The sequence below is a fragment of the Choloepus didactylus genome, chromosome 1 (assembly GCF_015220235.1).
Source record: "Choloepus didactylus isolate mChoDid1 chromosome 1, mChoDid1.pri, whole genome shotgun sequence".
Classification (NCBI taxonomy): domain Eukaryota; kingdom Metazoa; phylum Chordata; class Mammalia; order Pilosa; family Megalonychidae; genus Choloepus; species Choloepus didactylus.
This window is the reverse complement of record NC_051307.1, coordinates 234,028,403-234,042,219: the sequence shown is the minus strand read 5'-3', so window position 1 is coordinate 234,042,219 and position 13,817 is coordinate 234,028,403. Positions and strand designations below refer to the sequence as shown.

Genomic DNA, 13,817 nt, shown 5'->3' with positions numbered 1-13,817 from the left:
GTAGTTTTATTTCTTTCTTTCCAAGGATGTCTTTTATTTCTTTTTCTTGTCTAATTGCTTTAGCTGGGACTTCTAGTACAATATTGAATAGCAATAGTGATAGTGGGACTCCTCATTTTCTTCTTGGTTTTAGGGGAAATGCTCTCAGTCTTTCACCATTGAAGATGATGTTACTGTGGGTTTTTCATATATGCCCTTTATCCTGTTGAGCAAGTTCTAGTATAATATCTTTTAACACTAAAACTAGAACCTCACTTTGTAGGTCAAGGCTCTACGGGATGAGAGATTCAGTCACGAGGACAGTTCTCAACAGGCCAAGAGATTCAGGAAAGGTGAGTGACTGAGGAAACATGAGATTTCCTCCCTCCTGTCTCAGTCTCTCATCTGCACCAAGGCTTAGGATCACCTGAATAGAATAATTGGTTGATGCTCTGTTATAGTCAAGGCGTTAGTTTTGTTTTCTCTTTATCTCTTTTGAATCAACAGCGTGTGAAGTGAATTTGGGTAAGTAAATGCACATTCAATATGACTCATGTGTAAGGGTCCTTCCAAACATGGGATTTTGTGATTTCTGCCTAATGGTTTTACAGAGATCTAGTTTAAGAAATTGCTAACCCTTTATCCCAGGGTTGGAAAACTGTGTCCCTGCCCACAGGCCAAATTCTGCCAGTCACCTGTTTGGGTAAATAAAGTTTTATTAGAAAACCACATCCGTTCATTTATACATCGTTGTAATTGTGTTCATGCTACAACAGCAGTGTTGAGTAGTAGCAGTTAAGTGTGTATATCCCACAAGGCTAAAATATTTTCTTTCTTTCCCTTTACAGGAAAAGTTCACTCACCCTTACCAATTTGTGTGTGTTCATATGGATATATTTGTGTATGAACAAGTAAACGTGCATATACTTATCTATTTGCATACAATATGGTTTTCTGTAGGGCAAGAGTTTTCTAGATGATTCTGGGGAAACAGCTTTTCTGTGTAAGCATTCTGCCACAGAGGATTACTAGTGCCTATATTTTCATTCACTAAACTGAAGCAAAGAACTTATATATAAACAATCCGTGAAACACTACTTATAGCTATACCAAACGTCCAATAACAATCAACTACCATCTCTTGGGTGAGAAGTTCTGCAAATGATTGGCTTAAGAGAAAGATATTTGTCTCATTCCTTGTATTAGCAGCAGCTTTTCTCTGCCTGACTAGCTGGGAAACAATTTAATTCTGCATTGGAAGGTTTCAGATTAGATCAAAGGAAATGTTTGTTCAATACTGATATTAAACCATGTGATTAAACTTAGTTTAAAAAGCGCTTTTTTAAAAAAATGTGCCAAAGGAGGCTTAAATTTCATCTGACCTCAATTTCCCTGAATAGAGCTGAGTGAGATTTCCTAGCATAATGCAGAGCTGCTTATCTTGAGATGGAAAAAAAAGTGTCGTTAGCTGACTCCTGCTGAGGCATCATATTTAGAGGGCCTAATGGTTATCTGGCTAACTTAAGATCAAGGAAGGGGAAATTATTGCTTATTATAGGACTATTTCCATTTCTGATTTGGGTCCTTATTTGATGTGATCATTTTGCTGACTTAGGAACACAGGGAAAAGGATTAGAGGTGGGGAGGGAAATATTTTAATTTATATCCTATATCACAACTGGAATAGGGAAGGATCTGGTTCTATACAGCGATAAGTTAGTCACTATATGAGGCCATAGTTTATTTTCTATAATAATTTTCATGTAAGCTGGGTGCATAGCTTTTGTATTTTCAAAAAGACCAGGAAAAAAGACTGTAAATTCTGTCATCAAACAGCTTTTTAGTTGAGTGTGCCAGTTTGAATGTATTATGTCTCCCTAAATGCCATTATCTTTGATGTAATCTTGTGTGGGCAGACCTATCAGTGTTAATTAGATTGCAATTCTTTGAGTGTTTCCATGGAGATGTGCCCCACCCAATTGTGGGTGATGACTCTGACAGGATAATTTCCAAGGTGGTGTTGGCCCACCCATTCAGGGTGGTTCTGAATTAAATTACTGGAGCACTATATAAGATCAGACAGAAGGAGCAAGCTGCTACAGCCAAGAGGGACACTTTGAAGAAAGCACAGGAGCTGCAGATGATAGGCAGTTTGAAGACGGCCGTTGAAAGCAGACTCTTGCTCCGGAGAAGCTAAGAGAGGACAAATACCCCAAGTGCAACTAAGAGTGACATTTTTGAGGAACTGCAGCCTAGAGAGGAATGTCCTAGGAGAAGGTCATTTTGAAACCAGAACTTTAGAGCAGACACCAGCCACGTGCCTTCCCAGCTAACAGAGGTTTTCCGGACACCATTGGCCATCTTCAGTGAAGGTACTTGATTGTTGATGTGTTACTTTGGACGCTTTAGGGCCTTAAGACTGTAACTGTATATCCAAATAAACCCTCTCTTATAAAACCCAATCCATCTCTGGTGTTTTGCATTCTGGCAGCATTAGCAAACTAGAACATTGAGGCATTTATTATCCCAGCTCTGGTACCAAGTAGCTGCTAGGTAAGTTAAGTGACTTCACTTCTCTACATTTCAGATTCCTTACCCATAAAGTAAAAAGGTTGAATATGTATTAGGATTTGAATATGTGTTATATAATTATTCAAAATGCCAGCAATTTTTGATGCAGTCATAAAGAAGACACAGAAAGCACATGGTAAAAATTAACCATAAACCTTATATCTATCATGAGTCAAACCTACGTTATTCACAGAGACAAATACAATCTAAAAGTAATGTATGTATAGATTGGGAAGGCATTGTTAGTATTGCTTGTAGTTAAAGGGCAGTCATGTAGAAAAGGGAACAGATTTTATCTGTCCAGGTCAGAGTGATTGGCTAAGGCAGAGTTTGACAGAGTGTTAGGAAAGACTTTCTAATAAGAATATTTTTCTCACAAAGAAATGGGGATTCTGAGCCCCTCAATCAAGAGACACTGCAAGGAATATAGTTTGCAATGGATTTATTCATTCATTTTACAAATATTTATTGGATACCATATGCCAAACCCACTAATGAATAGAGATGTCTGGAGGATTTAGTCATCACGTATGTGATAGCAAAAAATGGCCTTTAAGACTCCTTGTACCTTGGGGATACTTTTGTGGTTTGTTCAGTTTTTAAGAGTTGAGATTTTGATTAGCTGTAAAGAATGAAGCCATCGCACGTGAACTAACTGCTTGTTAAGAATTAGAATAAAATTAAACTTCCTTATAACTGAAATTACAGTGAACACAATGGTCAGTTGAATTAGTCTCTTTACTTTTTAGATGCCATGGGGTCATTATTCTGATTATCAATTTTAAGACTCAGTAGAACAGTGGTCACTTATGCTTTGGATTTACTTGTAAGTAAGTAGGCATTCACTTATCTCATTAGTTTTCCCTAAAGATTAATATTAAAATCAATTTCTATTCCTAATGATAAGGCCACTGAAGTAACTGCAAAGAAGAGGAAATTTATCTCTGGTCCCTTTTTTCCACTTATGCCTTCTTATCCCTGCTCCAAAATCTTTTCTTATTTACCTCAACAACTCTTGGTGCCCTCAGGGTCTCAAAACTTCTTTCCTTTACTATGTCACTTGCCTTCCTCCGCTCTTCCAAAAATGCCTCAAACTTTCCAAATCATACATTTCTATCACTTCTCTTCTTCCAAGTTCCAGAATAAATATTATTTTTCTTGGTCCTGCATTCCAGACTACCATACTACTGTGGTAGTAAGAACATGATTATATGAAGGAGGCAACATATACTGTGCTCTCAAACTTTTTTGTGCATAGTGGGGATCTTGTTAGGTAGATTAAGATTCAGCAGGTCAGGGGTGGAATCTGAAATTCTTCTAAGTTCCCAGATGCTGCTGCCCTGTGAACCATAATGTCAGTAGCAAGTATTTCTTGGATTAGAAATTAGGAACTTTCTCACTTAACTTCATGACTTCTGGGAAGTTGTACACTTCCTTGGGCCTAGTTTTCTTTTATGTAAAGATGAAGGTGATAAATGAATGCCTGTTTTCTCTTCATCTCTCAAATCTAAGATTTAATTATTCTGTATACCCAGAAAGCCACTTCTTATTTCACAGAGAGGGATGGTGACTGCCATTTGGCCATATTTTATGGCAAAGTAATCTGGAATTTGAGCTACGGAAAGATTACCCTCACTAGGGCCCACTGGAGTATCAGGAATAAACTCCCCGTTCAGAGATAATTGCTGCTATTCTTGATTGAAAGTACACTATCTGACCTTCTTATTACGTTCCCTAGGGAAAAATAAAACTCACTTCCTGTGAGGTACACTTGACAATCTTGTAGCCATATATCCCTGGCACACTCGGGGCAAATTTGAACCAACTTCTCCGCACTGGTGTTTTTGACTCTGGCACTTAACATCTCCCTAAATTTAGAGGGCATTTTCTGCTTTAATGAATTTCTGACTGTGTAAATATAGATGTTGTTTACTCAGCACTTTTCCCTGCAGTATTTTCCAGGGATAATTTGCCTGCAATAAACTCCTGAGGCAAATATGCTTCTCTTCTACCAGCCTTGTACAAACAGCTGATCTAGGCTTGGGGACATAAATAACCTCTTTGCAGAGAGATACTTACCCCCAGAGTATTCCAAACTTTGTCAAAGTAGTCTTTGTCCTGGGAAGTGATTGCCTTTTACATTTCTATTGGTTGAGGCTCTGAGATCTTCTTCCGAGTTGATACTGGAAAATGTTACCCTCCCTTCTTTGGGATCCTGGATCTTTTTAAAGCTAGAAGTAGTCTTTGAGATGAGCTGGTCCTAGTGGTTCTCAACCTGGGATCTAAGTATGGCTTTTGGAGGGGAGAGGGTGTAATTTACAAATCTCCTCAAATATTTGTAAATTTTGGAGGGGGTGTAGGGTGTAGGGAGAGGTCTGAAGCATTCATCAGTTGTTTAAGAAATTTGTAATTGAAAAAATTTTAAGAACCTCTGATCTAATCTAGGTTCCTGTATTCTCTAGATGCTACTTTTTCAAATATGTAAATTATTATTTAGGGTTTACCTGTATTGTACAGCCTTTAAATAAACAACAAATTTTCTGTGCTAGGTACTGTGGAGTGTGCAAAGAAATGAAATGAATAATCATTGCCTTCCTATACCTTACAATATATTATTCATTCATTCATCAAATAATTGTGGATTACAAATTACATGGCATCTCCTATTCAGACTGGGGATGTAGAGATAAAAGACACTATTCGTTCCTCTTAGTAAAATCTCAGAGTAGCTGAAGGAATGTGATTGTTCAGCAGTATGTGGTAAATAGCAGTGTAACACTTGTCCCCCAACTTCCCAGAGGGTAGGACACATGATAGAACTGTCAAAAGTACATTGAGTCTGCTATGTGAATTGAGAAACATAAGACACAATTCCATTTAATTTGCAACAGTGCAAAAACCACATTTCTCATCACGGGACAAAATAAAATCAGAGAAACTACCCCCTAGAAATGTTTGGGAGAAGTTTGCAGTATTCCAGGATTAAGAGAAACAACTATGTCCATCAAAATTATTCTCAAATCTTTTTGTGCATAGAATCTCCTGAAGAGATTTTTGTTTTTTTAATATATTTCAAAGTAATTCATGCATATGCTTTAAAATATCAAATCGTAGACAAGAATTATAATGAAAAACAGTAGGCATACCTCTGTATTTTTTATTCCCTGGTCATGTTTAAGAAGCTTTTAGGAGTATATGGATTCCCAGGACTCTACTCAGATCTACTGAATTGTTTGGGTGGGTGGAAAAGGTCCCAAACTTTCTGTGGTAAATTGAATTGTGTGCACCAGTTTGGACATGTTCTTGATCTCGGTTCTCATTCTGGTGGGTATAGACCTATTATGAATAAGATCTCTTCAAGATGTTACTTCAGTTAAGGTGTGGTCCAACTGAATCAGATCAGGCTTTAACCTGGATTATTGGGGTCCTTTATAATCAGAGTGAAAGTCACATGGAGAAAGAAGCCATGGGGAACAGCCAAAAGAAGGAAGCCAGTGGAACCTGGACGAGAAAGGAGAAGATTGCCATGTGGCAGAAAGCCCAGTGAACCTCAAGGATTGCTGGCCAGCCAGAGAATATCAGTCCAGGAAGGAAGTAAGCCTTCTAGCCTCTGAAACCAGGAGCCAATAAATTCCTGCTGTTAAGGCAACCCAATGTATGGTATTTGTTTTAGCAACTAGGAAACTAAAACATCTTCATTTTGTGTTAGGGCAGGACAGTTCCAAAATTTCCCAACAGACTACTTCCTTCTGGCTACGTAAGGATCACTAGGTTTGGGCCCTTGCCCACTCACTGAAACACCTTAAGCCTCCAGTGCTTGTGGAGAAAGTACTTATAGACTTGTTCTAAGGGTGGAGAGATCACTTCAGGGACAATTATTGGAGTCAGTTTCCTTTACGAGATGGTATTTAAATGACCCTTGATGAATGGGTCAGATTTTGAGGCACATCCTCTTCTTCATGGCCTCTGAGTCTAGCTGTCCTTGCTGGTCAAGTTATCCTCTGGATGGTGGGAGGGTCGTACCCATACTGCATTTCTGGCAAGGTCTTAAAGTCTAAGTGAGATGGATTTCAATTTCCTTTCTCTCTCTTGACCATTGCAACAGACCCTGTCTTTATACACATGCCTAACGCCGGTTTACACAGTGCTTATTGAGAGTTACCTCCAGAAGAGGAGGAAAATGAAAGAAAATGTCAAAGCAGTACTTTCATTGCTGCATTTCATCACAGAGTGAACCAAAATAAAAACATGCTTGTGACTAACTTGACCTATTCTTATAATGGTCTCTAAATACTAATCTCATTATGCACTTCTAATGCCATACATGCGAATGGATGCTTTTAAAGGTCAAGTGAATGTATTAAAACAGTTGTCTTACTCGCTTGACAGGAAAAAGCGCAAGAAATGCAAACCTTTTTTATTTTCTAGGGACTATGGTTTTTCTCTCTTCCCTATTCTTATTCTATTTCTTTGACCTTAATCTTTGCAGATTACTAATAATCTCTGTTCCTTGAGATCTTTACTGCTGTAAACAAAACAAAACAAAACTTTTTTTTTCATTTACACCTGGGGATTTCTCTTTTCTCAGAGTATTCCTTTAGTTTGAGGACAACCTATACTATTCTCTGCTGAGCAGACAATAAAACTAAATATTAATAATAAAATATTTAGAAATCTTGAGTAAATATACTAAATAAAGTTGTGTCGTAGTATTTTAAAGAAGAAATAAATGCAAAAGCTAGGTTATGTCAAGAAGCAGTATAAATCATTGTATGGTATTATAGGAATAGAAGAAACATTTTATAAACTGCAGAGGAAAGAAACATATTTCCTTTATATTTATGTGAGCAAGAAAGCAAGAAACAGATGATTCAAAAAGTGCACTGGTTTTACATATTTGACAAGATGCTAAACTGTACTATGAAAATGTAAATAGACAAATGATGGCATTCTTTATTGGGATAGCAGAAGTTACAGAGGAACAGAGTAAGAGGCAGTTTTTTGAATCCTTTTATTCTAGTTTCCTCATTGTCAAAGCAAATACTATGCAATGGGTTGGCTTAAACAATGGGAACTTATTGACTTGTGGCTTTGAGACTAGGAGAAGTCTAAAATCAAGGTGTAATCAAGGTGATGCTTTCTATCCACAGACTGGTGTTCTGGGACTGGCTGCTGGCAGTCTTGTTCCTGGGCTCCTCTACCATGTGGCAATGCATATGGCGGCCCTTCCTGGTCTCTCCCTTCTCTTCTGGGTTCCATAGAGGTTTAGCTTCTGGCCATTTCTTCTGTGACTTTCTATATGTCGGAATTTCATTCTGCTTATAAAGGACTCCAGTAATTGGATCAAGACCTATCCTGATTGAGTTGGTGCTTACCTTAGCTGAAGTTACCTCATCAGTAAGGTTCTACTTAAAATGGATTCATACCCACAGGAATGAATTAAGTTTAAGAACATATTTTTTTCTGGGGTACATAGCTCTAAAACACCACACCTTTTAAAAATGATGTTCATTGAATTTTGGCTGGGGGAGAAGAGAGAAATCTTAGTCCTTTGGAAGTCTTGTAAATGTATCTCATGTGTAAATAGGAGCCCTGTTTTATTACATTCAAGTCAGTGTCTAGAAATTGGAAGAAGCTGTCAGGGCTGAGCTCTATAAAGAGAAAGCCAGAGGGACAAGTTCAAGCCTGGGTAGCCTATAGAGAGTTAAGGGTCAAATGCCATGGAAACTAGAATAAAACTTCAGTCCAAGGCCTGGAGTCAGGAAGAAAGTTAGGAAATAGAATCAGAAGCTTTGAATTAGGTGGGAAGAGTGGCCTAGGAAGACTGGGGGAGGAAATGAGATAAAAGATTTCAGAAATGCCTTAGGGCATTTATGACTCACTTATCTTGGGTTCTGACAAAGAATGTGTGGTCTTTTCTAGTGTCTAAGTGGCTAAAAGAGAGAGAACTGCTTTCGTTATTGAAGTACACACACCAAGTGCCCATGTTCAAGTAGCCCAAATAAACTCCCATGTGGAGTGTCTAAAGAGGAGGCTGGAGTCGTTGCAGAACTGGTCCATATAATTTTTAAAGAAAAGATTGAGAACTTGGAAGTTTAAGAGAGGAAAAGTTTTATTTGTCAACTTAACTTTTTTGTTCTAGAAATTATTAAAGCAAACTCTGCAATTAGATTTAGGTGCAATTGTTTGTGCAATTTTTTGTCCTTGTCCTCTTTCCCTGAGGAAAGGAACACTAAAATCAGTGGTGTGCTGATAAATGATCAACAACTGGCTCTCCAGAGAAAAAAGTGTGCATGTGTGTACACATTTGTAACTTTATTACACATTTTGCTGACATAAAAGCTATGTAGCACACAATTTACAAGTAGTAATAGAATATACAGTACTCTTTATAATAAATTCCATATAGAGAATTGATTCTCACAGAATACAGTCATTGATTTTTGCCCAATTCCTTTATCTATAGCCAAGCCTTGGTTGCAGTTGATGAGTGAGTATAGTGATAACATGAATGCTGGTTGATACTTTTGTTTATAATAATGGGTGATATGAATGTGAAACAATAAAGGTTGTGTATCAGAAATTTACTGTGGGTCACAGGGATTGCATTGAAACTGTATACTGATTTGGGGAATATTGCCATCTTAATAATATTAAATCGTCAGATTCTTGAACACAGAATATTTTTCCATTTATTTATGTCTTCTTTAATTTCTTTCAATGATGTTTTTGTAGTTTCCATTGTACAAGTCTTACACTTCTTTTGCTAGTTTTATTCCTAAGTATATTTATTCTTTTTTGATGCTATTGTGAATGTAATTATTTCCTTGATTTTATTTTAGGATTGTTCCTTGCTAATATATAAATTTCCAATTGATTTTCTTTATTGACCATGTATCCTGAAACCTTGATTAACTCGTTTATTAGCTCTAATATTTTATTTTTGATTCCTTAGGATTTTCTATGTGGAATATCATGTCATCTTCAGATAGAGTTTCATTTCTTCCTTTCCAATCTGGATGCCTTTGTTTCTTTTTCTTCCTTAATGGCCCTGGCTACAATCTCTGGTATAATAATACTGAGTAGAAGTAGTGGTGTGGACATCTTTGTCTTGTTCCAGAACTTGGAGGGGCAAGCTTGTAGTCTTTCATCATTAAGTATGATGTTAGCTGTGATATTTTCATAAATGTCCTTTATCAGGAAGGTAGAGGCCTTTTTTGTGGAAGGTCCCTTCTATTCCTAGTTTATTGAATGTTTTTTGTGTATTAACTTTTAATATTGGTTGTGTTTAACAAATGGCTCACAAAATTTCTGAAACTTTAGCAGTTGACATCCATAAACCAATAGAAGTTGATTCTAGCACACCTCTGTAAAGTTGACTTTTTCTCTTTAACATACCGTTTCCAACTGTATGATGCCAACTGAATGAGTGCTGACGTGGTTATAATGATAATAAATGCCTTCAAAATGAATTACATGAAAAAAGTCATTTCCATAACAAAAACTGGTTGCCAATACTTTTTTTTTAAAACACAAAATATATATTGCACTATAGAATAGTCTGCTCTGAGACCAAAATTTTTCAAGTGATTAGTATATTAATTATATAATTTAGTGAGGTGATTACTGTATAAATAAACATTTTCTAATCCATTGCCTAGATGTCTGGCTACCCTAACGCTAGTCTAATTTGAAAAAGATACCATAGATGAAAGTCATGTCTATTTTGATTAGGGAAGGTTTTGGTTGTGAAAGTATTAACCACGGAGCAATACAATACCCAATAACAACAATAAAAGCATTGGTACTATATCCACGGAAAAAGGCTCATTAAAAGACACATTTCAAGGTGCACTGTTTTGGTTTTGCCTCATTATGTTGCCATTAAGGTATAAACAATGAGAGAAAAATGTTTTTGCTCTACTTTATCCCACTTATCTTTAGATAATTTAATTTATTTAAGAAATTTGTAGAAGAAGTAAACATGAAATATTGTCTGATAGTCTGAAAACATTTTAGTGAAATTATGTAATGTTCATACCTGCTATTATTTCCATGGAAATGGGAGAAAATGGCATGAATGAAGTTTCTAGTCTTCATCTATACTTAAATATTGTTCTCTGTTGCTGGGTTTTATTTTACCATCAATATAATGATGTGAATTGGCATTTAGGATTGATATCTCCAGGACCCCACTTCAAGATATGTTCAGTTATTGAGGCATTTGCTGCTTTTTGTGTTCTTATTGAAACAAAGTCATCCCTTTAGGCACATAACAATGACCTTGAAGGGAATTTATTTACCCTTTGAGGCTTTTTTTTTAATACATACATTTTTAATTATATGTTCTTATATACACACATATACATATATAAATGTATATGTGAGTAGATACATATATATGCACATGCATACATATATATATATAAATTTAAAGAAATCAGGAGTTTGTAAGATAACCTTCAATTTAATTTCAACACCACAGAGTAAACCACAGTGTAATAACCATAACAGAAAACACCAATTTATATTTGTATCTCCCTTTTTCCATTGGAATAATTCTGATTCTCAACCAAATCAATATATTTACTCATTTAATCTAGCCTACAACGCATATAAAGTGGTTTTAGAATTACTAAACCAATGCTACTTCCAATAACAAATCTATCAAGTAAAGATTTCTTTGCTATTTTATGTCCTTAGACTATATCCCTTTGAAGTTGTATAGTCAAAGTAGGTGTTCAGAGGTTATTGCACTATTTTCCTGTGTGATTATGTTACTAATTTAAAATATAGTTAGGTTCTTATTAAACTACTTTATTTATTGAGATTGTTCACATTCCATACAATTATCCAAAGATCCAGAGTATACAATTAGTTACTCACGGTACCATCATACAGCTGTGCATCCATCACCACAATTAATTTATTTTGAATTTTTAGAACATTTTCATTACTACAGAAAAGAAATAAAGACAAAAAAAAAAAAAAAAAGAAAACTTAAATCCTCCCATACCCCTAACTCACCCCCCCTCCATTATTGACTCATAGTCTTGGTATAATACATTTGTTACTGTTGATGAAAGAATATTAAAATACTACTAACTGTAGTATATAGTTTACAATAGGTATACTTTTCTCCCTATAAGCCCCTCTATTATTGACTTCTAGTTATAGTGTCATATGTTTGTTCTAGTTCATGAAAGAGATTTCTAATATTTGTACAGTTAATCACAGACATTGCCTACCACAGGATTCACTGTTTTATACAGTCCCATTTTTTAATCTCTAACTTTCCTTCTGGTAACATGTGTGACTCTGAGCTTCCCCTTTCCACCACATTCACACACCATTCAGCACTGTTATTCTCACAAAGTGTTACCGTCACCTCTGTCCATTTTCAAACAGTGAAGTTCAACCTAGTTGAAAATTCTGCTTATAGCAAGCAACCACTCCCCAGTCTTTAGTCTCGTTCTTTATCCTGGTAACTTATATTTCATGTCTATGAGTTTACATATAATAATTAGTTCATATCAGTGAGGCACTGCAATATTTGTCCTTGTGTGTCTGACTTATTTCACTCAATATAATGTCCTCAGGGTTTCTTCATCAACCCATTTTTTAAAGATGGTTTTGTTCACACCCCATACATTCCATCCTAAGTAAACAATCGATGGTTCCCTGTATAGTCACATATTTATGTATTCACCACCCTCACCACTATCTACATAAGGACATCTCCATTTCTTCCACAAAGAAGAAGGAAGAGTCAAAGAAGGTAGAGAGACAAAAAGAGAGAGAAAAAAAAAAAAACACATGACAGCTAGGAGGCAGTAAAAGGAAAGATAGCATTATACTGAAGTAGAATAAAAAGACAATATCACCAATGCCAAGAGTCCCATACTCCCTTACGTCCCCTTCTTATATGCATTTAGCTTTGGTATATTGCCTTTGATACATTAAAGGAAGTATAACACAATGTTTCTGCCAATTACTGTCTCTAGTTGCGTAGATTGTATCCTTCCCCCAATACCACCCCATTTTTAACTCTTTGCAAGGTTGACATTCATTTGCTCTTCCTCATGTAAAAACATATTTGTACAATTTATCACAATGTTTGAGCACTCTAGGTTTCACTGAGTTACACAGTCCCAGTCTTTATCTTTCCTCTTTCTTTCTGGTGTCCCACATGCTCCTAACCTTCCTCTTTCAACCATACTCACAGTCATCTTTGTTCAGTGTACTTACATTGCTGTGCTACCATCACCCAAGATTGTGTTCCAAACCTCTCATTTCTGTCTTTTCCTATCTGTCTGTAGTGCTCCCTTTAGTATTTCCTATAGTGCAGGTATCTCTTACACAAACTCTGTCATTGTTTATCAGAAAATATTTTAAGCTCTCCCTTGTTTTAAAGGACAGTTTTGCCAGATATAGGATTCTTGGTCAGTGGTTTTTCCTCTTTCAGTATCTGTTCCAGTTTGCTAATGCTGCCATTAAGCAAAATACCAGAAATGGATTGGCTTTTATAAAGGGGTTTATTTGGTTACATGATTACAGTCTTAAGGCCATCAAGTGTCCAAGGTAAGGCATCGGTAGAATACCTTCACTGAAGGATGGCCATTGGTGTACAGAAAACCTCTGTTAGCTTGGAAGACATGTGGCTGGCATCCGCTTGCTCCTAGGTTGCGTTTCCTAATGGCGTTCTCCAAAATGTCAGTGTCAGCTTCCAACGGCCGTCTTCAAAATGTGTCTTTCAGCTGCAGCTACTCTTTCAGCTCCTATGCATTCTTCAAAGTGTCCCTCTTGGCTGTAGCAAGCTCTCTCCTGTCTGAGCTTATACAGGGCTCCAGTGAACTAATGAAGGCCCATGCTGAATGGGCGGGGCCATGCCTTCATGGAAATTATCCAATTAGAGTTATCACCTACAATTAAGTGGGTCACATCTCCATGGAAAAACTCAAAGAATTACAATCTAGTCAACACTAATATGTCTGACCACACAAGATTGCATCAAAAATAATGTCACTTTGGGGGACATAATACATTCAAACTGGCACAGTATCTTAAATATATCACACCACTTCCTTCTTGCCTCCATGGTTTCTACTGAGAAATCTGCACATAGTCTTATCAAGCTTCCTTTGTATGTGATGGATTGCTTTTCTCTTTCTGCTTTCAGGATTTTCTCTTTGTCTTTGATGTTTGATACTCTGATTATGAAGTGTCTTGGTGTAGGCCTATTCAGATCTATTCTGTTTGGGGTACAC

The 13,817-nt window shown here is 36.5% G+C and overlaps 1 long non-coding RNA gene across 1 annotated transcript in view; it reads left to right on the top strand.

Moving 5' to 3' along the window:
* The first annotated feature begins 262 nt into the window (after positions 1–262).
* Positions 263–13,817, top strand: part of LOC119507453 — a 280,538-nt gene continuing 266,983 nt past the window's right edge. Inside the window, exon 1 of the long non-coding RNA XR_005211242.1 lies at positions 263–332. This is a non-coding gene — a long non-coding RNA (uncharacterized LOC119507453). The remainder of the gene's footprint in view (positions 333–13,817) is intronic.